Genomic DNA, 27,708 nt, shown 5'->3' with positions numbered 1-27,708 from the left:
GTGTGGATGTGATAGGAAGCGTTATGAGGAACACACTGAGGTGGTTTGGCCATGTGGAGAGGATGGAGGGTGAAAGACTGACGAAGAAAGTGTATGTGAGTGAGGTGGAGGGGGGAAGAGGGAGGGGGAGGCCGAGGATGAGATGGAGGGATGGGGTGGAGAGGTATATGAGAGAGGGGGGTGTGAGTTGGGACCAGGGCAGTGAAATGGCGGGGGACAGGGCGACTTGGAGGCGATTTGTTTGTGGCCACCCCAAACGGGATTGAGGCGTCTGGCAATAGATAGATAGATAGACTTTTGTGCAGAAAAAAATGTGGACATAGAAGTAATAATCTAAGAATCATTGCCATTCTACCAAATTGGTTACGTCTTACTAAACAGTGGTGCCTTTCATTAGTCGAGTCGTGCAGACTCTCAACAATATTATTCAGTAAAAAGCTCCTGGCAAGGAAGGAGCTAATGAAGGATATGTCTGATTCCTTCACTTCGACAAACATCTCCCAGTCTGAATACACTCGCCTAAAGGATGTTGAAATATTGCTACCATAGAGAAGTCGTTAGTGCTTCAGGCAGTGAGTACTTAATTACAAGATTACAGGTTTGAGCAGCATGGATGTAACTTAAAACACTTATGTGGTACTGAAAGTGTTAAGTAATATCTGGCCAGTCCGGTCTTTTCACTTATATTGGAGTGAGTTTGATACAGGTGAAGACATTATGATGTATTTAGAAACTGACGTAGGGCTCTGTTAGGTTAGGTACGACTTTGAGTAAGGTTATATTACCTTGTTAGTGTTAAATGGAGTGCTGGAAAGGGAAGCTTCCACGAGTTGGCGCCGACATGACTGGGCGGTGGAGCTCCCAGGTTGTGTAAACCTCCCTCAACTCTCTCCCTATCCCCAGAAAAAAAGAGTAATATACTGTAAGAAAGGGCAGCTTCAACCTACAGTTCACCGTATTTACATTCAGATGAACCAAGGGCTATAACTACTAATTGTATTATTCGTAGTGCTGGGAACTTTAAGTAAAACACTTACAGCCTGACTACGTTGTTGAGGAGTCAAGGTGTTTAAGGGAGGCTCAGAAATAAACAAAATAAAAACACTCATTCCAAGTCAACACTAATTAGCCGGTATTGCTAAAATGTCATGCACTTGAAATACAGTCTTATTAAAACAGGCCACACACACACACACACACACACACACACACACACACACACACACACACACACACACACACACACACACACAGAACGGAGTACAAAGTAGTACAAAGGAATACAAACAGCAGCAAACCTGTTGGTCCTTTCGTAGTTGTTTGGAATAGGGAAGGTTTGGCTAAAAAAACTAGTCTATCTGTTAAAAACAAGGATTGAAAAGCAGGAAGGCTCCTCCAAACCCACCAACCCTCCAGCCGAAGCCGGCAGGAAATAGTGAGAAGGACCTCCATCCAGCATAGAAAAACAATCGTGGAAATGTCCTAGAAAAGAGGGAATGGAAATCTTATTGTAAATTATCTATCTGAAAAAGAAATCAACATTATGTCAAGAATAATTATCAATGTTCTTATCAATGTTGTCCTGCATTACATCATGTGCGCTATGAATATATATATATATATATATATATTTATATATATATATATATATATATATATATATATATATATATATATATATATATATATATATATATATATTTATAAAGAAGTGTATAATTCAGAAGAAAACAGTAAGTTGGCATTTAGAATACAGATACTTATCCAAGTTACCTTTGAAAGTTAGTACTATATCACAGTTAATTATACTGGAGGGCAATTTGTTTCATATTTTTACGACTCCGTTAAAGAGTAAATGCTTAGCTTCATGGAACTGGAATCGTTTACCAATTATTTTATGCCCAATGTTTCTAGTATAATTCCAGTGATCAACTGTGAGGTGTTTATCGACAGCCATGTTATCGTGACCTTTGATTTTTTTAAAATACTTGATTTATCTGCGTTTTGTTAGGGTAAAGAGATTCAAGGCTACTAAACGCTCCTCGCGTGGTTTACTTCTCAATCTAGGAATCATTTTGGTCACCCCTCGCTTTACTCTCTCATGTTTCTATCTTTTTTTAAATAAGGCAACCAGAACTGGTTGTGGGTGTATTAGAGAATTATATAAGGTGATGGTGATATTATCTGATTACCATTCCTCGCCCCGGAGGGGCTCGGGGACGGGTATTGTTTTCACTTGGTTTGTCTGTTTGTCTGTCTGTCTGTTAACAGCATTACACGATAACTAATTGTGCGATCTTGACTAATACTACAGGGATAATGAGCTATGACCTTCTGATCACCTGATAAAATTTTGAGCCAAATTGGGCCAAGGTCCAGGATGTAGGCCCCCCCCCCAAAAAAAAAAAAAAAAAAAAAAACGGGGGGAATTTTTTTTTTTTTTTTTTTTTTTTTTTTTTTTTTGCCATAACTCGTTTCAAATTCGTCATATCTACATGAAACCAAAACCTAAAGGTGCATCTTTCAAATCTGCCTCCTATAACATGCCTCATGACATCAGGTGGTCACCCCCCAGTCGGCGGTAAGGGGGTCAATGTCACGTGGGTCAGGCCTAAAATTTCAAGTGGGCATAAAGTAGTAAATTTTCACCCGATTTAATCCATATTAGCTATGTGACAACTGTGACTAGGTATCCTGTTGTGTTTATACGTCAGCATTAAAATGGCTGCCGGGGCACTGCTTCTTATTTATATTCGAACGCTGTACCAATGAATCCATTAATTTGTTAGCCTTCTAAACAACCTCCGTACACTGTTTGCTTAGTTTAAGATCATTTTGTTATTGTAATTCCAAAGCCTTTTTCATGACTGACATTACCTACGTTAATATTGTTCATAGTGTAACTGGCTTTTTCATTTCCAGTGTTTAGCATTTTACGTCTACTAACATTAAACTCCATCTGCCAGCCTTGGGGACAATTAACGGTCGATCAAGGTCACTCTGTATGGCTGCCTCTGTGAAGATGTGTCTGCTTTGTTTCCAATCGTAGTATCATCATCAACTTAGGATATTTTACAATTTAACCATTCATACCACGTTGAGTACACCGCTTTCCGTCCGATCAGCGAAGTTAAGCAACGTTGGGTCTGGTTAGTACTTGGATGGGTGACCGCCTGGGAACACCAGATGCTGTTGGCATCCCTACGTGTCAAGTGGGGTTGGTGGAGGATTAGTGCCCCTCCCTGTAAAACAATTAACTTTAAGCCCTTGACCACCCCGTTTGGGATACATGGCGTCTGGCGATGGATGGATGGATGGAATAGGACTTAGTACTGAGTCGTGTGGCACACCACTAGTAACATCTTTCCAGCCTAATTCTTTACCATTTACGACCCTTTGTTTACGTTCTGTAAGCCAATTATCGATCCACCCGAGCACATTGCCTCTGAACCCATGCACATTAAATTTCTGAGGTGGTCTTTTATGGGGAACTTTATGAAATGCTTTTTCGAAAATCAAGATATAAAATGACAACAGATCTGGTCTCGTCATTAATAGTGAATATATCATAGAAGAAATCCAAGAGATTCGTAAGACAAGAGCTATGATTCCGATAACTGTGTATTGAATTTTTCTTGAGATTATTTAGTTCTCAGTGCTTAACAAACTTATCTCTGACATAGTTTCCACCAACATGTGCATCACTGCAGTTAAGCTTATTGGCCGATATCTTTCTGCTTGTGGTTTGTTGCCTTTTTGGGATATCGAGGTAACAGTTGCAAGTGTCCATTCATTAGGCACCTTTCTGTTCCTTAGTGATTTATTGAACAGCTCATCTAATGACTTAGATATTTCAGTCAATGGTTCCTTTATAGTATGGCTCTGTCTCCCTGTCAGTTCCTGCATCTGTCACCAGTATATATCCAGTCAGATTTTGGCTGTGATAATACTTCCTTTGTTCAACTCTGGCAACTATAGACCCATTGCAATAGCAACAATTTTGCCAAAGATGATTGAGAAAGCGTTGCTGCACAGACCTGAAGCCTACTTGTATAGGCTACACCGGGCAGTCAGTATAGTTATGAAAAAGGCCATGGAACCGAGATGTGTGTTTGGACATCAAAGAATGTCATGAACTACTATACTTCCAGATGTTCGCCTGTCTATCTTTGTTTCCTTAATGCCAGCAAGGCATTTGACAGAGTGAACTACTGGAAAATTTTCAATAAACTTCTCATGAGGGGCTCACCTGGGTGTACTGTAAACCTGTTAATTACTGGTACACTAACCAAGAATTTATGGTCATGTGGTCACTACCGTTTTAGACAACTAATGCTACTCTGCAGGGGAAGGGGGGATCTTGTCTCCCTACCTCTATAATGTCTACACAATGATCTCAGAACCCCTAATGACACGCATATTGGCTGTCATACTCATGATAGGTGCATCAACTCTCTGAGCTACACTGAGATTATGGTACTACTGGCACCTACAAAAGATGCTTTGGCCAGCTGTATGCAGCCAAGCATGACGTAGTCTATAACACAATGAAAACAGAATACATGATATTACCACCAACAAATTCTAAGGCGAATGACAAGAAATCAGCATGGCTCAATGGGTGTGCACTTAAGTTTGGTGATAGATTCACATACTTAGGACATGTCATAAATCAAGACAAAACTGACGACGATGACATGAAAAATCAGATTATAAAACTCACAGTTACAGGGAAAACTCATCTAAAGAAATCTCCTTCTGCAGCCTGGAGGTGAATTTTAAAGTATTAGGAAGCCACTGCCACTTACTATACTGCAACTCGCTGTGGTCGCAGTACATGGTGTTTGCACCTAACGAATTAAAGTTGTATCACAGTATTATACTCAAAAGACTTCTTGGGCTACCCAGATGGAATACCTCATCGTTAGCCTTCACCAGGCACGGGATGTTGAGTATGATGCGGAGACAGTGTACAGTATGGAGAGGAGGGTAGAGCAATCTGATAATTCCATCATCACCTCCGTCAGGCAGAGCTGTGCCTATGTATGTGGCTCTATACAACGAGTGGGTGCACCTTCTGTTTGTACACAATGGTGAATAATGGTACAACTAGTGGCCTAAGTACCTTTCTTATAGTATACTATGTAACCTATAACACTATTATGGTGCTACTCATAGGCTAAATACTTTTTGTTTTTACTTGTATTTCTTTTATATGCTTGAGGGCGAAGTAGAATTATTATTATTATTATTATTATTATTATTATTATTATTATTATTATTGTTACTATTATTATTATTGTTATTATTATTATATTTATTATTATTATTATTATCCCCGTACCCTGAAGATTGGGTCTATGAATGTGCGTGGATGTAGCACGATTGAGGCTAAAAGGGAGGAGATTGGGAGAATGTTTGTGAGAAGAAAGTTGGATGTGTTAGCTTTGAGTGAAACGAAGATGAAAGGGAAGGGTGAGTCTATGTTTGGAAGTGTGAATGGAAGATTGTCAGGTGTTGATAGAGGAAGGGCAAGAGAAGGTGTGGCCTTGTTAGTGAGTCCAGAAGTACAGCAGTGTGTGATTGAATGGAAGGAGGTGTCATCGAGACTGATGTGGGTGAAAGCGAAATTTGAACGTGAGTTGTGGGTGTTTGTGAGTGCATATGGGCCTGGGAGTGAAAGGGATGAAGAAGAGAGGGAGTCTTTCTGGAACGATGTTGATGAGTGTCTGCAGAGTTTTGGAGCGAATGTGAATGTGGTAATGATGGGAGATCTGAATGCTAGAGTGGGATATGTAGCAGTTGAAGGTGTAGTTGGTATGCATGGTGTGCCTGGAAGAAATGAAAATGGGGAACGAATGATAGCGATGTGTGTTGAGCGAGAGATGGTGATTGGAAATACGCTGTTCGAGAAGAAAGATATTTATAAGTATACATGGGTGAGACAGGAGGGTGGAAGGGTTGTTGATAGAGCTTTGATGGACTATGTGGTTGTGTCTAGGAATGTAATGGGAAGATTGTTGGATGTGAGAGTTCTGAGAGGGGAGGATGGAGGTACGTCTGACCACTACCTGGTGGAGGGAAAGTTTAAGGTAGGTAAGAGATGGGTGAGAGCTAGGAGGGTTAGGTGTGGCAGGGAGGTGTTGAAAGTGAGTGAGTTGGATAAAAGAGAGAAAAAGATAGAGTATCAGGAGAAATTGAAAGATGAGTGGAACGCAGTGAAAGATCGGGAAAATGGCAGTGTGGAGGAGGAATGGCAGTTATTTAAGAGTGCTGTGGTGGGGCATGCAGAAGAGGTGTGTGGTGTGAGACGTGTGGGTGGTGGTGTAAGAAAAGGAAGTGAATGGTGGTGCGAGGAAGTAAGTATGGCTGTGGCTGAGAAGAGACGTGCATATGAAGTGTGGCTGCAGAGGAAGGATGAGATGTCATATGAGAGGTATAAGGAAAAGAGGAATAAAGCGAGAAGGGCTGTGCGTGATGCTAAAGTGGCAGCAGATGAGAGGTGGGGTAGGCGTCTGACAGAGAATTTTCAACAGAATAAGAAAATGTTTTGGAAGGAGGTGAAAAGGGTGCGAAAGGGAGAGTCTGGGAAGGAAGAACGAGTAAAAGCAGAGGATGGAAGGATGTTAACTGAGATGGATGCAGTAGGGAAGAGATGGGCAGAGTATTTGGAAAGACTGTTAAATGTAGAGGAGGAAAGGGTGGCTGAGATTGTGGCGGATGGAAGGGTGCAAGGAATAAATGTGTTGGGAGAGTTGAATGATTCTTTAATCACAAAGGAGGAAGTGGAGAAGGCAGTAAAGGAGATGAAAACAGGGAAAGCTGCAGGTATGGATGGGTGTGCTGTGGAATGCCTGAAGGGTGATGGAGTGACTATTGTTGACTGGTTAGTAAGATTGTTGAATGTGTGCTTTGTGAAAGGTATGGTGCCAGTTGACTGGGCAAGTGCTTGTGTGGTCCCGTTGTATAAAGGCAAGGGTGATAAGTATGAATGTACTAGCTTTAGGGGTATAAGTCTGTTGAGTGTTGTAGATAAGGTGTATGGTAGAGTGTTAATTATGAGAGTTAGAGAGGGTACAGAGGGAGTGATTGGTGATGAGCAGTGTGGCTTTAGGAGAGGGAGGGGATGCATGGATCAGGTGTTTGCGGTGAGACAAGTGTGTGGAAAGTATTTAGCGAAAGGCAAGGATGTGTTTTGGGCATTTATGATTTAGAGAAAGCATATGATAGAATTGATAGGGAGGCTTTGTGGACTGTTTTAAGATTGTATGGACTTGATGGTAGGTTACTAAAAGGGGTGAAAAGTTTTTATGTAAATAGTAGAGCGTGTGTAAGAGTGGGAAATGCTGTGAGTGATTGGTTTCCTGTGAGAGTGGGGCTGCGACAGGGATGTGTGATGTCGCCTTGGTTGTTTAAAATTTACATGGATGGTGTTGTAAGGGAGGTGAATGCAAGAGTTTTAGGTGGAGGTCTGAGTCTGGTGAATGTTGATGGTGGAGAGTGGAACCTGAAGCAGCCGCTGTTTGCAGATGATACTGCACTGGTGGCTGATTCAGAGGAGAGATTGAGACAGTTGGTAGAGGAGTTTGGAAGGGTGTGTGAAAAGAGGAAATTGAAAGTAAATGAGAATAAGTGTAAAGTGATGAAGTGTACGAGGTTGGTAGATGGTAGGGGGATGAATATAGTTTTGAATGGCGAGTTGCTTGAGGAGGTAGAGTGTTTTAAATATCTAGGGTCACATGTTGCTGTGGATGGAAGAATGGATGCAGAAGTGAAGTTTAGAATAAATGAAGTAGGAAAGGTGCTGGGAGGAATGAAAAAAGTGTTTAGATGTCGTTCGCTTAGAATGGATGTAAAGAGAAGGCTGTATGAGGGTGTTGTGGTACCGACTGCATTATATGGGGCTGAAATATGGAATATGGGTGTAGCAGAGAGGAAAAGTTTGAATGTAATGGAGATGAGGTGTCTGAGGAGTATGTATGGAGTGACGCGTATGGATCGAGTGCGGAATGATGAAGTGCGATGGAGAACTGGAGTTGTTCAGGAGATGGCTGGTAGAGTTGAGCAGAGGGTGTTGCGATGGTTTGGGCATATGGAGAGAATGGATAATGAGCGATTGGTGAAAAAGATAACTAGATCTGATGTGAGAGGTGTAAGGCTGAGAGGAAGACCACGAATAGGATGGATGGACAGTGTGAAGAGAGCACTGGATGCGAGAGGGATGTCTGTTGAGCAAGGAAGAGTGGCTGTGCGTGACAGAAATAAATGGAGAGAAATTGTGAATGAATAAGTGATGATGCAGCCCTGAGGGGATATTCTCCCGCATTTGGTCTGATCAGCTATTTCAGGTCAGGTGCGGGTAAGGGGATGAGTCTGTTATGATGTGGCAGGGGTAAACCAGCTCTGCTGTCGGGCCCTGCTGCGGATGTCACTGATTGCATTGCGCAGTTGACCCTTGTGCGGTGTGGTGCTGTGAGGATCTGTCCGTTCTCCCCTTTGGGGCTAAGATGCGAATGAATGTGTTTGAATGGATGAGTAAATGGGGAGTGTGTCGTCCTGTCTCGGCTACCTCCCTTTCCTTGGGGGAAGCAGCCTAGGTATATAGAGAGATAGATTATTATTATTATTATTATTATTATTATTATTATTATATGAGGGTGTACAGAGATATTTTTTATCTGACCCTGGTGCTTTATTTAAAGTTTACCAATGGCAAATCGTATATCATTCTCCCTAACAGTAATGTCACTAACAATGTTACCCTCTTCTAAAGTAAAAGGAAAATCTGTCGGTACGGAATATGTATTTTCAACTGTAAATGCCGATGCAAAGAAAGTGTTGAGGATTGTAGCCATCTCTATTTCCATATCAGTATGCTCTGCATTATCTTTGCCTAGTGGGCCAAGAGTTGGTGATATTACCTTGTTGTTTCTGATGTAGATGGAAAATTCTTTTGGGTTGGATTTATTGATAAACGCAATGTGAGTTTCAATGTTTTTTATACTTTGCTTAATTTTTATTTTTATTTATTTATTTATTCATTTTTGGCTTCTTGTTGAAGATCATCATACTTATTTACATCACTTTTATTCTTTGCAATACTAAAATTTTTGTAAGCAAGATTATTAATCGATAGGGAAAGCTTAATTTCCATATTCCACTCTTTGGGTTAATTGTCCTTAACAGACCGTCTGTTTCGCACTGGAATACATAATGGTACTGCTTTGCTGAGAATATCTGTGAGTAATGTCTATGCTTCATTAAAGTCTTCTGTTTTAACGATGGGATTCCAGTCACTAGAACCAATCAATTCCTTTAAATTTTAAAAATTCGCTCTCTTGTGGTTAGGCAATCTCCCGTAACTAGCCCTAACATTGTTGTTACTAAAACTGATGTTGAATGTGACCATGTGATGGTCGATAGTATTAAACTCTTCCCCAGCCAACATTATATATCAAAGTTTTCTGATGTGGCCCAAACCAGATCTAATATGCTACGTCCTCATGTTGTGGACAGTCTATGAAAAGATGCAATGAACTTCTTTGCAAGTAAGTGTACAGGTCCAACCAGGTAGGTGACAATAGGGTCTCCCCCCATTTGGCAACCTGTAAATTATGTATCTAATGAATGGATGAGAAATAAGGATGTGGAAGAAGTTGAGAGATGGAAGAGAGAGTTATGTGTAGAAAGGAAGAGAGAGGTGAAAAGATTAGTAAGAGAGAGTAAGAAGAGAGTGGATGAGGAATTTGGAAGGAATTTGAGTGTCAAGTGGAGGGAATGTAAGAAAATATTCTGGAAAGAGGTGAACAGAGCCAGACAGGGTGGCAATGAAGTTAGTAGGGGAGTGAAAGATACAAATGGTAGATTACTAGTGGAGAAGGGAGAAAAAGTGAGCAGATGGAGAGAACACTTTAATGAATTGTTGAACATAGGGAAGGGAAGTAATGAGAGTACAAGTGGCTGGGGAATGGCTAGGAGAAGGAGGGAGGTGAGAAGACAGCAAGAAATCAGTAGGATGAAAGATGTGGAAGCAATGAAGACAGTCAAAATTGGGAAAGCCCTAGGAATTGATGGAGTGTGTCGTGAAATGCTGAAGCATAGTAGAATGGATGTGGAAGATGTGCAGATTGGCCTGGGAGGAGGGTAGAGTTCTAGAGGATTGGAAGTCAGGTATAATTATTCTCTTGCACAAAGGGAAAGGGGAAAAAGAGGTGTGTGGTAATCATAGAGGCATTTGTCTTCTTAGTGTAATAGGAAAAGTATTAGGTAGGACACTTATTGACAGAGTTAGGGAAATAACAGAGGAATTAGTTGGGGAAGAACAGGGAGGCTTTAGGAAGGGAAGAGGTTGTGTAGATCAGATATTCATTCTTAGATCTTTAGTGGAAAAGTTTCTAGAGAAGAGAAAGATGTTGTATGCGGCCTTCATGGATTTGGAGAGAGCATATGACAGGGTGGATAGACAAGGATTGTAGAAAGTATTAAGAATATATGGAGTAGATGGGAAGTTGTTGAATGCTGTGAAGAGTGTGTATGAGGGTGCTAAGGTTGCAGTGCGTGTGGATAGTGAACTGGGTTTTTCTATTTGAAGGTTGGGCTGAAACAGAGATGTGTCATGTCTCCACTGTTGTTCAATCTGTATATGGATGGGGTTATAAAAGAGACACAAGGTAGGGCAGTGGATCTTAAAGTGGCCCTAATGAGAGAGGGAAGTGTCCGGAAACTCGCTGTACTGTTTTATGCTGATGATACTGTGTTGTTAAATGAAGACGAAAGGGAGCTGCAAGGCTTGGTGGATGAGTTTGGGAGAGTGTGTAAGAAATGGAATCTAAAGGTGAATGTGGGGAAGAGCAAAGTTATGGTCCTCGAGAGAGGTGAAGTCAGTGAATGTACAGTGAGGTTGGATGAGGAAATGGAAATGTGAGTATATTTAAGTGATTGGGTAGTGTAATAAGTAAGGATGGAAGTCTGGAGGGTGAAGTGCTTGAAAGGGTACAACAAGGAAGAAAGGTTGCTGGTTCCTTGAAGACAGTGATAAGAAACAGGGAAGTGAGCGTGGAAGTGAAAAATTTATTACATGACAGTATTGTGATACCAACTCCAGCGTATGGAAGTGATGCTTGGACGTTGTTGAAGGGACACAAGTCAAGAGTGGGAGCAGTGGAATTGAGTTATTTGTGAGGAGCCTGTGGAGTCGCGTGGAGAGACAGACTGACAAATGAGGATGTGAAGAAGCGTTGTGGTGTGGATGTGGATGTGATAGGATGCGTTATGAGAAACACATTGAGGTAGTTTGGCCATGTGGAGAGGATGGAAAGGGAGCGACTGACGAGGAGAGTGTATGTGAGTGAGGTGGAGGTGGAGAGAGGGAAAGGAAGGCCAAGGATGAGATGAAGGGATGGAGTGGAGATGTATATGAGAGAGGGGGGTGTGAATTGGGAGCAGGGCAGTGAAATGACGGGGGACAGGGTGACGTGGAGGCGATTGTGGCCACCCCGTATAAGGGATTAGGAGTTTGGCAATAGATAGATAGATCTATATACCCAAGCTGCTTCCCCCAAAGAAAGAGAAATGAAATTAAATGAAATGAAAAGGTAGCACCAGGTAACAAAGGCCATATGGCACTAAGTCGCATCACAGAGTGAAATTATGGTAAAGGATGAAAATAAGGGAAATCATGGTGTCACGGGGTTTTTAAGAATATGAAATATTAAAGGATAATGGTCAGTAATACTGAAGCAGGGACAATGAATTGTCTTGCTAAAAATCAAGCAATAATTACTTTATGCTGCCTTGCTTCGCCGATTCTCTAAGAACGAGAATTTATAAACTTTCTCAACAGTACACAGCAGAGACTAATTACTCACAAATGCTGTTTATTAGTACTGTTGGCCTCTGGAGAAAGTGACTTCACCCCTGACAATAACTAATGCTATTAATGGTAACAGGTTCTTGCTGATGCATTAACTCCTAGATGGCACAACGGATTTTAAGCTTAATACAAAAAGACTGGCCTAAATACCAGTTATGAATAGCAAAGCGTTTATGCAAGCTAGGAGCTGCAACTAGAATAAGCTTGATATGGAAAATAAAACAAGAGTTTACATTACATTAAGCTCAAAGAAAAAGAACCGTTAATTTATTGATTACAATAAAATAAATTAAAGTTACATGAGTCTCAAGATGAATTCAAAATAAGATCACACTCACTCGCTCACTCAAAAGCTAACTCTTAAGCCTAGGAAAACGAAAAGAAAATACTGGTCAGAAAAGTGGACAAAGCGGATGACTGGGTGTCGTTACTGAGGAAGAACACTGCACACGCTGAGCCTCTCGCCAATCACAGCTATGTGGGAATACGGCGGTGGTGGGAACTGCGTCGTAGGAAGGACACTGCCACACACAACCTACTTCCATGGCGCTCAAACCTTGACTGACTAAATCATGGGAAAGAGGCAAGTGCTGTGGCCACATTACTAACGGCTAGAATGAGTGAAACATACCCAAAACAAATCACTCAGCGGAAGCGCCAATGTCTTGCACAAAGACGATCACTTATGACAGTGAAAAGTTGTTTTGAAAACACTCCCGACCGGGTGAGCGGTTAACTGAACGATAACACTGGGATTCCACTAGAGTTCGCGGTTTCCCACCAAATGATGTCATGAGCTGACTCGTGACATTACGCCCTATCAAAAGTTGAAATTTTTTTTCCAGGGAAAAAAATTTCAATATACATACATATAAATCCTAACTCAGTCACACAAGATTCACACTGTGGTGTGTGTGTGCTATCCTGCTACAGGAGAAAGTCACAGTCGCCAGTGAGCGAAAAAACCTCGTATTTACGTTAATAGAAGGAAGCTTGAGGGAAAAACTCCGTGACGACGGTGAAAAATCCTGTACTCAGGTCAAACTGAGCGAAAGTTCGCTATATTTATGTTAACAACTAATTGTTATGTAGCGTAATGTATGTAATACATGGTGCAGGTGTGACAGTCGTGGTGTAACTGTACCTACGTGTAAAGTCATGTAGTACAAATTTATAGTAAATAATGACGATGAGGCAGAAGGGAAGGGGCGGCAGCATGCGACAGGGATGACCAGCTAATCTGCACGGCAATGCTGCACCCACCAGCTGCACCTGCGAAAGGAATTAAGGTGGAGCATCAAAAGTGTCATTTCTCTTTCTCTGCCAAGCAATCAGTACATATGTTACAAAAAGTACACTTTTTACATTATTAACCAGGAAACGTAGTCAAGGCGTTTGTGCAGGACATCAAATGCTGACCCAGTTTACTGGTTAAACCCTATACCTAATTAGCGAAAAGACTGGGCGTTTGTGTAAGGACATCAAATGCTGCAATTCGCTAAATTAACCAGGGAACGACGTCTTGAGCGAAAAGACTGGGCATCTGCGCAGGACATCAAACGCTGCAATTCGCCAAAGGAACCCAGTTTACTGGTTAACTAACTCTACACTTACGATTAATGACAGGAAGCTGAGAATCCCTACGCAATCTCAGGCAGGTCATGTTTTAACACCCACCGTGGGTGTGAACACGCATGTGGATAATGTGCATTCTCCGGGAATCCTCAGAGAGGCCCACAGCTCGAGACGTTCCACAAGGTAATTCATACACAGCCTCGGACTGTCTCTGTGGGGTTCTCGAACTTCCCTCTTAACTTACATATGTATGTACAGGCCCTGGACATGATGTGTCCTGTGGGGCCAATGGGTGAGACGTTAGGTCTGCACCCACTTCACCACTACCCTGTCTCTCAACTGACTCCGAGATTATGGGTGTGGTTACAAACGGCACAGGAAGGACATGTCCCTGATTAGTGGTGCATGGACACACACTGCAGGAACACACAAAACTATCTATCTCTCGTCCCATCCCTGACCAGAAAAAGTCAGCTCGGATACGGCCCTGGGTCTTCCTTTTGCCCATGTGACCTCCTGAGGCTGAACAATGACCCCATTCTAACACTGCTTGGCGGTACTTGGCGGGAACGACAAACTGCAGTTGAACCTCGCCCTCGGGTGTTCGTGACTCACGGTAGAGCCATCCTTGTTTGCGAAGGAACTTGGCTCTACCTCCCCGTGAATACTTTATCACTCTACCCTTTTGTTTCTTTCGCACAGCAGCAAGTGTTGGGTCAGAATGTTGTTCTTGAACAACAAGTTGGCTACACATCAGATCTTGCGGCAATTCAATGGTCACTGGGGTGACACAATTTGGAGCCTCAGTCATGGCTCGAGTTACTGCAGCCGAAGTCTGAGTAGCGTCATCTTCGGTGCAACTATCCTTGGCACCGGGAATATTACCTACGATTAGGTCAAATAAAGGTTCTGGCATGACAACTGCGAGTGTCATACCAGTATAAAATGGAGGTGCCTCAGGGAACAATCTCACTGATCCATCAATAAGGTTAGCTTGGATCTGTCGACCTGTATACTGCTCATGCCGAACTAGACTCTGCCTGACAGAGCAACGACTGAACAAGAAAGGCATTGTCACCTGTGGGAGGGCCTGTGGAGGAAGCAGCTAGCCACTGATTAGGCTGCTGAATAAATGACACGACAAACATGGTGCCTTGTGAACTAGATACTTGAGGGGTCGTACTCACTGCCTGGGGAGGTGGAACGTTGGCCATCTGTGGAGGGGGGTTCACTGTCGCTTTGGGACTAGAGAACTGTGGGGGAGTACCCGTACTGGTAGGGATGTGACCACCGTGCTGCTGCTGAGGAATGAAGGCTGCATTCGCCTCCTGCCTCCTATTCACTTGAGCTGGTGCTGAAAAGGACAGTCCTGACGATCGGTTGCGTGGCTGATACTGCTGCTGGTTAGGGTACTTGTTGTACCACTTCCACTCAGGTTTCTGAGTGATTTGCCCCTGGTCCTTCCACTGCGGTTTTGGACCTTGGCCATTATTCTGAGAACGGCCTTGTTGCTGGGGTTCAGTCTGAGACGGTTTCCCAGATTTATCAGGTTTTCTGTTCCAGGTATGCTGCTTGCGAGTTTGATACCCGTATGCAGTAAAGAATGCGTCAGCCTTCTTCACCATTTGGCTGGCATCTCTTACCTGGCAGATCTTAAGTTGAACCATAAGTTCAGTAGGCCACGACTTTTCTAACTGCATGCGCAGCATAAGGTCAATTATCCCTTCACGCGTGGAAGGAGTTTCATCTTTCTCCATCCACTCATCTAAGTAAGCAGTAAGCCAGTCAAGAAACTGAACGGCAGTCTCTATCCTGTAAACGCGCCCTCGTGAACTGACTCTTGGCGTCGTCAACTGTGAGACCATACGCTTTGACGAGTGCGGCCTTCATCATCTCATACGTGAGATTGTCTCCACGAATTCTGTTGAGAATATCGAGGGCAGGGCCCTCAAACAGGCTAAGAAACTGAAGCTGCTTAGTTGCATTATCCAGCTGGTACAGTTGAGCCATGTCTTCAAAATGAGCTATGTATGGCTCGATTCGCTCGCCATCTTTGTATGGGGGAAGCTTGATGTGTGGGGTCGCCATAATATGTGCAGGGAGAGCGCTGGTGGAGCTTGGACCAGTTGCACCAGATGTGTCTGAAGCCAAGGAATCTCGCTTGAGCTTCAGCACTTCAAATTCATGTTTTTTGCGTGCCTCTCGCTTGGCACGTTCGTGTTCTCGTTCTCTCTCGCGTTGTTGTAACTCGTATTGACGATCTCTCTCTCGTTCCTCACACTGTTCTTGCTCATGTTCTAACTCGAGTTCGCGCTGTTTTTGCTCATGTTCTAACTCGAGTTCGCGTTGTTTTTGTTCGTGTTCGCGCTGTTCTCGCTCATATTCATGTTGTTCTCGTTCGTGTTCTCGTCGGATTCTACGCTCTTCATGAGCATCACTCTCGCGTTGCTGCTCGTGACTAAGCCGAGAGAGGACATAATTCTTAATTTCAGTTGGGTCCATAAGACCCATATCTTTGGCTTCCTGTACATAGACGCTGGTCGACATGATGCTAACTCAATCTAATGAACTAGTGACTCAGTACTGACTGCAATTTTTTTTCAGAGAAAGATGTCAATAATCGAGAATAAAGAATATAGGCACAGGTTAGTGGTGACCAGTTTTATCTAATTAAACTGGTAAAGAAAGTTAAACAAACAACTGACTGTGAAAACTATTATGTAAATTAATAAAAATGAATCAATAATCACCAGCAAGGTAGTGCCTATAGACTTTAATGATAAATACCTAAGTATGAACGAGTGAGTATTATCTCGTGAATAGCTTTAGAGCTAGGAGTTAATATCCTGGAATGAGGTCGCCAATTGTCCCGGGGTTTTTAAGAATATGAAATATTAAAGGATAATGTTCAGTAATGCTGAAGCAGGGACAATGAATTGTCTTGCTAAAAATCAAGCAATAATTACTTTATGTGGCTTGCTTCGCCGATTCTCTAAGAACGAGAATTTATAAACTTTCTCAACAGTACACAGCAGAGACTAATTACTCACAAATGCTGTTTATTAGTACTCTTGGCCTCTGGAGAAAGTGACTTCACCCCTGACAATAACTAATGCAATTAATGGTAACAGGTTCTTGCTGATGCATTAACTCCTAGATGGCACAACGGATTTTAAGCTTAATACGAAAAGACTGGCCTAAATACCAGTTATGAATAGCAAAGCGTTTATGCAAGTTAGGAGCTGCAACTAGAATAAGCTTGATATGGAAAATAAAATACGAGTTTACATTACATTAAGCTCAAAGAAAACGAACCATTAATTTATTGATTACAATAAAATAAATTAACGTTACATGAGTCTCAAGATGAATTCAAAATAAGAATGCACTCACTCGCTCACTCAAAAGCTAACTCTTAAGCCTAGGAAAATGAAAAGAAAATACTGGTCAGAAAAGTGGACAAAGCGGATGACTGGGTGTCGTTACTGAGGAAGAACACTGCACATGCTGAGCCTCTCGCTAATCACAGCTATGTGGGAATACAGCGGCGGTGGGAACTGTGTCGTAGGAAGGACGCTGCCACACACAAACTACTTCCATGGCGCTCAAACCTTGACTGACTAAATCATGGGAAAGAGGCAAGTGCTGTGGCCGCATTACTAACGGCTAGAATGAGTGAAACATACCCAAAACAAATTGCTCAGCGGTAGCGCCAATGTCTTGCACAAAGACGATCACTTATGACAGTGAAAAGTTGTTTTGAAAACACTCCCGACCGGGTGAGCGGTTAACTGAACGATAACACTGGGATTCCACTAGAGTTCGCGGTTTCTCACCAAATGATGTCACGAGCCGACTCGTGACATATGGTAAAGGATGAAAATAAGGGAAATTACGATAAAGGATGAAAGTAAGGGAAATTATTGTAAAGAAGGAAAATAAGGGAAATTATGGTACAGGAGGAAAATAAGGGAATGTATTTAGAGCACCGAAGAAGACTGAAATTGATGTTGTCTCAAGAAATAGCGAAGAGAAAGTAATGTGCGATATCTATAAAACGAAGGGTAACCTGACTCTGCATAAAGACTTTCTACGGGACTATGTTTGTTGTTGAAGAGGCTACCTTTCAGTAAGGATAGTAGGTATCGAAGAACCACTGGAGAACTTAGTGGTGGAAGGGCATGACTCAGGCAAAAAAGAACGGAGGCGAGGGAAGGAAGTTTCTTCCCCTGGAGGCAAAGGAAGGTCTAAAAGGGATTTGATGATAGGCTCACTTGAAGTTGAGGTGGGGGAAGAAGAGAAAGGTGGAGGTAATGGAGAGATTACGGATGAAGTACAGGATGTAGAGGCTGCAGCCTCAGGGGGAAGAGGAGTGAAAGGAAGAGTGAGAGGAGGGGAGTGAGGATGCGTAGGAGGAATCGAGTAACAGTGTACCGTAACAACTTTATGACCCTGGAGTTCTAAAATCTCCTGGATAAGAGGAGAACACTCTGGCCACTGATGGTCACCAAGACCGACATAAGTGGGAACCAAGACTGTTCCTATACAAGAACTGAGGGGGACATTTTTTATTACAATAATCGGTGTACCGGCAGGACTAAGTAAACTGGTTATGGCAGTCGCCTGTTCTTCGGACTGAACTGTTACAATACGAGAGCCATCTGGACGAGACGTAAATTGGACACCTTTGCCCACCTGCTTCAATAGGCAACACTGAAAAAGCAGGTCATCGCCTGCTAGAGGGGCAGTTGAGGGAATGTCAAAAACCTTGGTCCAGGTCTGGGGGCCGAACAAAGCTTGGAATTTGTCATGTTCTGATTGCTTAGGAAATGGGAGCAGAGATGGACGAGGACGAGAGATACGCGTGGAAAAGGTAGATGAGGTAAGAGGAAGATAAGGTTCTAGAGTAATGATAGAGGAGGAGCTAGCAGAGGAGGACTGTGCAGAAATTGGAGGAGCAGATGAAGGAGGTGAGGAGGGGGAGAAAAGAGATGGAAGTGTGAAGGTAGTCAGTGGGATGTCCCAAAGAGAAGCCGAGGTCGTTACCTGGGTCAGGTCGGCGGCAGAACGGGGGAGGGGGAACTAATATCCAAATCCATAATAGTATATGAAGCAGAAAAGGCTCATCATGACGGTTGAAAAAGGGAGGACATTATGGGCGAAACCCCGAGTCTAGAGGCCCGGCCAACGACCCCAGTGGGGGTCAAACTTTAGTGTGCACCCCTTACCCTACCCTGGAAGGGATAGCGACGCTGCTCCAGAGAACAAAGGTTCCTTGCACAGCGAAGGGTCACCAGCCAATGACCGAGAGTCCCGCCACTGAGCCACGGCACCCCTGGAACCGACAGCCGCAGCCCAGTGGCGGTCCCACCTCCACAGAGGGTCCCCCTGAAGAGGTCCACACACGGGAGTGATGCCGAACCACCATGACCCCCACCACTGGCCGAGACAATAGCCCAAGGGCACACCCAGTCCTTCCTGTTACAACTTATGCATGGTCAATGATGAGAATTTTGATGAATGTGGAAAATTCCACACCATTTAAAGCCAAATGATAGCATAGAGAGAGACAGGAGAAAACGAAAGAAGAAGTGATAGAAAAAGAAAAGTGCCTTGCAAACTTAGCTGAGGGAACGACTGGGGCCCAAGGAGGGGGGAGAGGGGAGAACAGAATGGACTTGAAGCCCATCTTGCAACCAGGCCACCACGTCTATGGAGGGAATGAAGGTACCCTGGTAGAGCTCCCCACACATCAAGCCCCAGTCGATGCCCCCAAAGCCCCCCACGACGGCAACGAGCAAGGGAACGAGGGGCCAAAGAAAGAGAGGTAGCTATGACAGGAAAACACATTCCCAATTTACTCATCCACACACACATTCATTCACATCTTAGCCTTCAGAGGAGAAGGGACAGATCCTCAGTGCACCACACCGCACGAGGGTCAACTGCACAGTGCAAGCAGCGACATCCGCAGCAGGGCCCAATAACAGAGCTGGTTTACCCCTGTTACATAATAATGGACACATCCCCTTACCTCTACACCTACGCACCAAAGTTTCTGTACCCCCCTCGATGGAAGGAAGTGGAAATCAGGGTTAGAGAAAGGGCAGGCGAACGAACAACCGTGAATGGTAGTTTGGTACTGAGCTACGAGGCGAATGGTGAGAAACCTAATGACACTGGATTCGAAACATTTCCATGCTATTCACCTGCAAAACGTTATGCATTTGTAACATACATAGCATATATTATAACATAGACTACTATGCTATCATGGTGTCCTGTGAAACTGGTCCAAACACGACCCATCTGTTTCGGATCCTCATCATATAAATAAAGCACTGAGCCAATGGTATATGAGCAGCAACTGGTCATTATCACTGCAGTGATAATTTTTGTGAATGTTTTATATATATATATATATATATATATATATATATATATATATATATATATATATATATATATATATCATCATTATCATCAGCCATTACAAGTCCACTGCTGAACAAAGGCCTCCCCCAACCTTCTCCACGAATTCCTTGACTGAGCCAATCTTTTGCCATGTTTTCCCTGCAAATTTCTCTATCTCATCTCTCCACCTCCTGTCTGGCCTTTTTCTGCTACGCTTACCATCTCTTGGTGTCCAGTCAGTCAACCTCTTGCTCCATCGATTATCCCTTGTTCTTGCTACATGGCCTGCTCACCTCTATTTCTGTTCTTTTAAACTTCTTTAATATCTTTGACTTTAGTCTGCTGTCTCACCCAAGTTGATCTTTTCCTGTCTCTTAAAGATATTCCCAACACTGACCTTTCCATTGCTCTCTGAGAACGAATTAATTTATTTTCCATCGATTTTGTCAGTTTTAAAGTCTCACAACTATACGTCATAGCTGGAATTATACATTCGTTATATACTTTTCGTTTCATACAAACTGGCAAGCTATTTTTCATAATGTCTCTATGTTTACCTAAAGCTTTCCATCCAATTGTAATGCGTCTTTTTATTTCGCTATCATTATCTTTCGTTAATTTTAGTATTTATCCCAGGTAATTGTACTCCTCAACTTCTTCAAGAATTTCTCCACTTATTCTTATGACGCTCTTTGGTGTTTGAGGATTAACCCGCCCCATCCCATCGATGTTTGGATACGTTGCAACGATTTGCATTTGCCAGTCCCGGCAACGTACTGGTGCGTCGTGCAATTGCAATGTGCATAATTTCGACAATTTTAAAAATTCGTGCTTGATTTGTGGTACGTACCCTCGCATGACCTTCCCCTACCTGCCACCAGGTGGGGACACTCGGCAACCCCACGCGACCTGCGCTAGCCCACCACTCGTCCACTCACCTGGTAGCCACGGTCCTGCTCAGACATGGCTAAGAGAGGTCTCTCAGACAGCGAAATTCAAGTCGCCCTGGACACCTTTACTGGCGACAGTGATTCCCCACTGGACGACGAGGATATGGACAAGGATTATGTGCAGCCAGAGGAGGAAGAAACCACCAGCAGTGACGAGGAAGTTCTGTCTCCCAGGAAGCGGCAGTACGTGACTTACTGTGCTGCTAGAGAGGGGCAGCAGGCAAAGAAGGCACGTGCAATATCCTATCCCTATCCCCAACGTGATTTGGAACCAGAATTCGAGGACAAGGACGAGGACGAGGACGGTGACGGAGCCGTGGGACGTGCTGCCACGTGGTATGGACGGGAGGTGATAACACATCGTGGCCCAGAGCGCACACCACGTCGTATGAGCAGGTATGGGCCTAGCATTTTGTTTGGGGAGTTAGGAAGTCAAGTGGAGGGAGTGGGGAGTGAAAGGGAAAGTCCAGGGAGGATTAGGGAAAGTGAGAGTGACGTGAGTGAGTCATTGCTCTCCCTACGTAGTGTGAGGCGGCATAGTGGATCACGTGGGCCAGTGCGGGTGCGTTCCTTATCACGTGGGGTTGTGAGGGAGGGGGAAGGTGGGGAGGAACCACTCCAAAGCACGTCTTATGCTCCCCAATATCCCCTAACATGTGGTCGAGCTAGGGTGCGTGAGAGAGCACGTGGTGTTGTCATGGAGGGGGAAGGTGGGGAGGAACCACTCCCCAGCACGTCTTATGCTCCCCAATATCCCCTAACACGTGGTCGAGCTAGGGTGCATGAGAAAGCACGTGGTGTTGTCATGGAGGGGGAAGGTGGGGAGGAACCACTTCCCAGCACGTCTTCTGCTCCCCAATATTCCCCTATTTCATCCCCACAGCCCCCTAATGTTCCTCAAGGCCGTAAGGGTAAAGGAAAGGGAAAGGGTAAAGGCAGAGGGAAGAGGAGTGACAGTGGGGAAGCCCTCCGCACTCCTTCTCCCCCACCTCCCCAACCAGGATCTCCTCCCCACCCAGACGAAGGCGGTGATGGGGATGATGGGGACGAGGGATTTGTGTCGTGGAATTGGGAGGATGGGAGTGATTTTTCTCCCCTCATTCACCCCTTCACTGAGCAGGGGCGATCTGGCTGCATTGCTCCAGGAATTCACTGTAATTCCACCAGGTTGGATTTTTTCCACCTGTTTTTCAGTGAGGCATTTGTTGATCAGATTGTATACCAAACCAACCTGTTTGCAAGCGCCCAGCGCCTAGAGAGTGAAAGATTGGGAACAAGGAGTAGGCATTCTATCATCTATGATTACCCTGTCTCCCTTCCAGAAATGTTCTTATTTTTTGCCCTGGTCCTTTTGATGGGTATTATACGAAAGAATTGAATTCCTGCTTACTGGACTAGGGACCCTGTTATGTTTACCCCAATATTTGGTCAAGTGATGAGCCGTATTCGGTTTCAACAAATTCTAAGTCGCCTCCATTTCTATGTTGCTCATGACCCTGCAAATGCAAACAACACTGATAAAATGAGGCGAATTAGGTTGGTCTTTGATCACCTCAGGCAAACCTTTCGTTCCTCATTCTATCCCTATAGAGACCTCGTCATAGACGAGAGTCTCGTGTTGTGGAGAGGCAATATTTCATTCAGACAGTATATACCCAGCAAAAGGCACCGTTTTGGGTTCAAGATCTTTGTTATGTGCGACTGTAGGACTGGATAAGTGCAAGACATAGTCTTGTACACCGGTGCGCAGACAGACATAACAGAAGATCGAAGTACTGGACTGTCGGGAGCAGTGGTAAAGACGATGATAGAAGACTACCTTCATCGTGGTCACGTTCTCTACCTGGACAATTGGTACACTAGCCCTCTTCTCGCTCGTTATCTTCACACGCATGAAACGGGAGTCTGTGGAACCGTAAAGGTGAACCGGCGTCACATGGCCAAGGTAGGGCGGAAACTTGCAAGGAATGAGGTTGTCTTCTTCAAAGCCAACAACATCCTTGCAACTGTGTGGAACCACAACAGAGAAGTAAGCCTCTTGTCCACGGTTCACCGCCCCTTGATGCACCGTACTGATTCCGTAGATTACCATAGCGAGAACAAGCGTCGTGTTTGGAAACCTGAGTGTGTCATGGATTACAATATAAACATGCGCCTCGTGGATCAGTCAGACTCCATGATATCGACGGTAGAGTGTGCCAGGACCACGATGAAGTGGTATAAGAAACTGTTCTTTGACTTGCTAGATATCACTGCTCTGAATTGCCACCACCTTCACGCCATGACAACAGGAGTTCAAGAAACATTTGAAGGGTTTGTGAGGGAGCTCACAAGAGAAATCTTTGCAAGGTATGCTGTTGAAAGGCCCCAACATCGCACCCGCACTGCCCCTATTGCACAAACTCCCCTGAGAATATCCGGCCGCCATTTCCCCACTCCTATCCCTCCCCAGCCAAACAGACCTAGGCCCCAATGCAGGTGTCACGTGTGCAGTAATTCCCAAGTGAGACTCACGACACAGAGGAAGGACACCCGCTATGAATGCGTGCAGTGTGACGTGGGTCTCTGTATTCACCCATGTTTTAATGAATATCACATGTTGATGCAATTCTAATATGGTGTGAATGCGAAAGGACGCAGAAATTATGAGGTAAATGCGACAGACAGACGCTCAGTGAAATTATCAGTCATGTTGATCTCCAAATATTAGTATAAAGTGCATACGGGTATAACATAAGTGCAAACATTGTATGTAAGTATATAAATATGCCCTAAGTGGAAACTTACATAGCGAGGGTTTTATGATGCGATATTCTGTCGCTCAGTGCAATAAATACGGCCCGTAATTATATAATTATTATTATTGGAAATTCTTACGGGTATAATATAAGTTCAAATTATTGTACGTGCTGAAATATATTCTAAGTCAAATATTCATAGCGTGTGTATAGAGATGCGATATCCTGACGCTCAGTTGAATGAATAAGGCACGTAATAGTGAAAATAAAAGTCAGCAAATGGTAAAGTGTGTAATATATGTGAAGAATTAGTATATAAGTGTGTGAGTATTATGTTGGTCGAAACATTTATTGCGAGGGTATTTTCATGCGATATTCTCACGCTCACTTGAATAAATAATGGCAGTAAGTATGTACAGTGCATTATAGGGGTGTAAACGTGTGTAATGTAAGTGGGAAATTATAATTGGAGTGAATAAATAAAGTAGATGATGAAACACGAGTGTTTGAGATCGTTGTTGCTACATGAATATGCGCTAGCATATCGCTAAATGCCCTCGTAATGAATGAAAATGATTGAGAACCTTTACAGTGGTGGAGGAAAGGTTCTATGTAAAGGGGAAAATAATTGGAAAGTGATAAAACAATTTGGTATGTTGAAATACGAGTCATAGCGAGTGCGCTTACTAAGCTGATATGCGCTATACTTATGCTGCATGTCATCATAATGAATGAAAACATCTGAAAACACTTACAAACAGTTGTAATTGGTAAAATGTCATTGAAACAGAAGCATACAAGTAGAAAAAATGATAGGTTGACTCATACCAGACACTTAGCATATAGCATGTTACGACTCGGACCAAACTCGCTATGCTCGCGCGATGGTACAATGCTTATTTTTCATATATATATGTCTGAAATCCATTATATTGTTACTGTTATTGTTTATTAATTCAAATTCAATAAATATAGAGGTGTTGTGTGTTGTTTCTCCCATTATTCCTTACCATAGAAAACGTAAGCGCATATCCTGTCCATTACAGAACACCACACCTGCCTGGGGGGACCGCACCTGTACGGACCACTTCTAGACCGCGAGAACCACTTTCTTTGTGATTTTCCTTCGTTTCTCGACCTAAGCGGAAGTTTTAGCCAAAAAAAAAAAAATTCCAAAAAGCTCGGGACTGGGGAATGTCATAGGTGCGGAAAACCTCTGGACGTGACGGGTTAAACATTAGTTTTACTCCGGTTCATCTTTAGCCCTACTTTGAGACTTTCTCTGTTCAGGTCATATTTAAAATTTCTTGCAATGTCTCTGCTTTTTCTGAGATTAGGACAATGTCATCTGCAAATCTTAAATGGTTTAGCTTTTCTCCATTTATGTTTACTCCTTTGTTTTCCCAGTCTAGCTTTCTGAAAATACTTTCTAGGCATGCTGTAAATAACTGGTGAAATTGTATCTCCCTGACGGACGCCATTCTCAATCTTAATTTTCTCTGAATCCTTATGTAATTTAACTGTAGCAGTTCCCTCTTTATATATGTTTTCGAGCAGTTTTACAATGTTCTTATTCACTCCTTGTTCTTGCAATGAATTTATAATTGCTATGTGCTCCACTGAGTCAAAAGCCTTTTCGTAATCAACAAAACCTAAGCACAATGGTTTATTATATTCTGTAGTTTTCTCAATTAGCTGATTCATTGTGTGCAGATGATCAGTAGTCGAGTACCCACTTCGGAATCCTGCCTGTTCACGAGGTTGGTTTTCCTCCAAATTTGTAGCTATTCTGTTTGTAAGGACTTTCGTGAAAAGTTTGTAAATGACAGATAGCAAGCTAATGGGTCTATAGTTACTAAGGTCTTTTGAGTCGCCTTTTTTATAAAGTAGAACAACAATTGCATTACACCATGTTTTGGAAATTTTCTTCTGTTTTATACGTTGGGTAAATAAGTGAGCAAGCCTATTTTGTACTTCTGCTCCTGCATCCAACAGTAAATCTGCTACTATTCCATCTTCTCCCGGAGCCTTCCCTCTTTTCATATTTTTAAGAGAAATATTTACTTCGTCTGGTGTTATCTCAGGTATTTCACTTGTGTCAACAGAAAAGTTAGCTATTGGTACTACTGTCTTTGATGCATACAGTTCTTTGTAAAATTCTTCAACTCTCTTCAGCATAATATCTCTGCATTTAATGGCTTCACCGTTTTTGTCTTTTAGTGATGTAATTTGTTGCTTTCCAAGTGCCATTTTATTTCGGACCTGTTTCAGACTTTTTTCTTTTTTGATGGTTTCTTTGATTTGATCCATGTTTCTCTTTCTTTTTTCTTCCCTTTGTCTTTTGTTGATAAGCTTATTTAATTCCGCTAGTTCTATTTCATCTTTCTTTGTTTTTACTTTCATTACCTTTCTTTTTTTCATAAGCTCAAGTGTCTTCTCTGAATACTTCCCGGCTTTGGTTGTATTAGGTTTTCCTACTACGTCCGCTGATTCTTTTAGCACTTTTGTTAGTCTGTCATTCAGCTCATCAATGTCACATTCAGCATTACTGAGAGCCTAAAATCTGTTCCTTATTTCCAACTGAAAGGCTGCTTTGTTTTCGCTGACTTTTATTGGGCATATCTTTTTGTCTTTAAACATCTTCTTTCTTTCACTTTTGAAATTGAATCTTGCAGTGTAACCTACCATTCTATGGTCACTTCCAATATTTACTTTGTTGACAACTGTGACATTTGTGATCGTGCTATTCTTATTTGCTATAATGAAGTCGATTTCATTCTTTGTTTCTCCATTTGGGCTTCTCCAGGTCCACTTTCTCCCTGTTCTTTTGTGAAAGAATGTGTTCATTATTCTCATGTTAAACATTTCTGCAAAGTTTACCAACATTTCTCCTCTTTCGTTCCTTTCTCCCACTCCAAATTTTCCCATACATGCTTCTCCATTTTTTGATTTTCCAACTTTTGCATTGAAGTCTCCCATGAGTATAGTATAGGTGGTCTTTTCTTCTTCCATAATCTGGGAGATGTCATCATAGAATGTTTCAATTTCTTCATCTGAGCTCTGAGAAATTGGTGCATATACTTGTATCACTTTCAGGGTATATTTTTTGCACAGGCTGATTACAACCACTGCTGCTCTGTCAGATGCACTGCTTAATTTAACAATGTTGTCTGCAAGATTTCTGTTAATTAGAAATCCTACACTGCTAACTCTTTCATTTTCCCTTCCTCTGTGGTAAAATAGGTGGCCACTGTCAATTAGCTGAATTACTTTTTTTTTCTTTTCTGTGGGTCTCACTCAAACCTACAATATCCCAACTAATGTTTTCCAGGTCAGCTATTAAGTTATCAAGTTTGTAATCTTCAGCGAGGCTTCTTGCATTGTATGCATAGATCTTCATGGATTTAAGAGTGTTTAATATCCCAGTCTCTATCTTGTCAACACAGTGCTTACTCACTTTCAGTGGCACACTGCCCATAAGCACAGGAGGCAGTATGATCCAACAGGAACGCCCGTCAAATACTGTGCAATAGAACTCATGTTCGGTTGGGAGGATTGTGTCAAATAATCTCACCTCCCTGCCACATAGTTTCTGGTGAGATGTAATTTTTTCTGCCACCTTATTCGTTATATTCGGTGGAGCCCTATATATCTATAGGGGGTCCCATGGTCCACGCCGTCTAAGACGGTACGTTGTATATCTACAAGGCCTTCCCCTACTGTGGATTTAATGCTGATTCTCTCAGTAGCTGTGCTGATGGTTATAAATGTTGAAACTATTTTATGTGGACGAATAAACCACATTGTGGTGGGCAGCGGAGAACATTCACCAATAATTAACTATAACCAGATGAAATTAGAAGCAAACAACACAAAATATTATGAGACAACGAAGATACAGCTGTGGTATCTTGCTCCGCCTCATTATCCAGGCCTTAACCGTTGCTTCACCTCATACTTGCACTGTTTTCTCTCAGTCTCTGCCTCTTCTATTACTCTTACTTCCCGGTATCCTCTAACTGCGTGCCGTCATATTGCTTAAGGGGTTTCTAGTCGCCCGGTCCTATAACCCCTACTATATTACATTATCTGTCACATCATCATTCCCACACAAAGTTAGCACAAGACATCTGTTACTACCATTATTGGCACTGCCACT

At 42.9% G+C, this 27,708-nt stretch overlaps 1 pseudogene; it reads left to right on the top strand.

The window, feature by feature from the left end:
- Positions 1-3,078: 3,078 nt before the first annotated feature.
- Positions 3,079-3,198, top strand: LOC145398582 (5S ribosomal RNA; annotated as a pseudogene).
- The last annotated feature ends 24,510 nt before the right edge of the window (positions 3,199-27,708 follow it).

This window comes from Coenobita brevimanus, chromosome 45 (genome assembly GCF_032717465.1).
Source record: "Coenobita brevimanus isolate Jiangsu-jjx chromosome 45, ASM3271746v2, whole genome shotgun sequence".
Lineage (NCBI taxonomy): Eukaryota > Metazoa > Arthropoda > Malacostraca > Decapoda > Coenobitidae > Coenobita > Coenobita brevimanus.
This window is presented reverse-complemented; position numbering and strand designations above follow the sequence as displayed.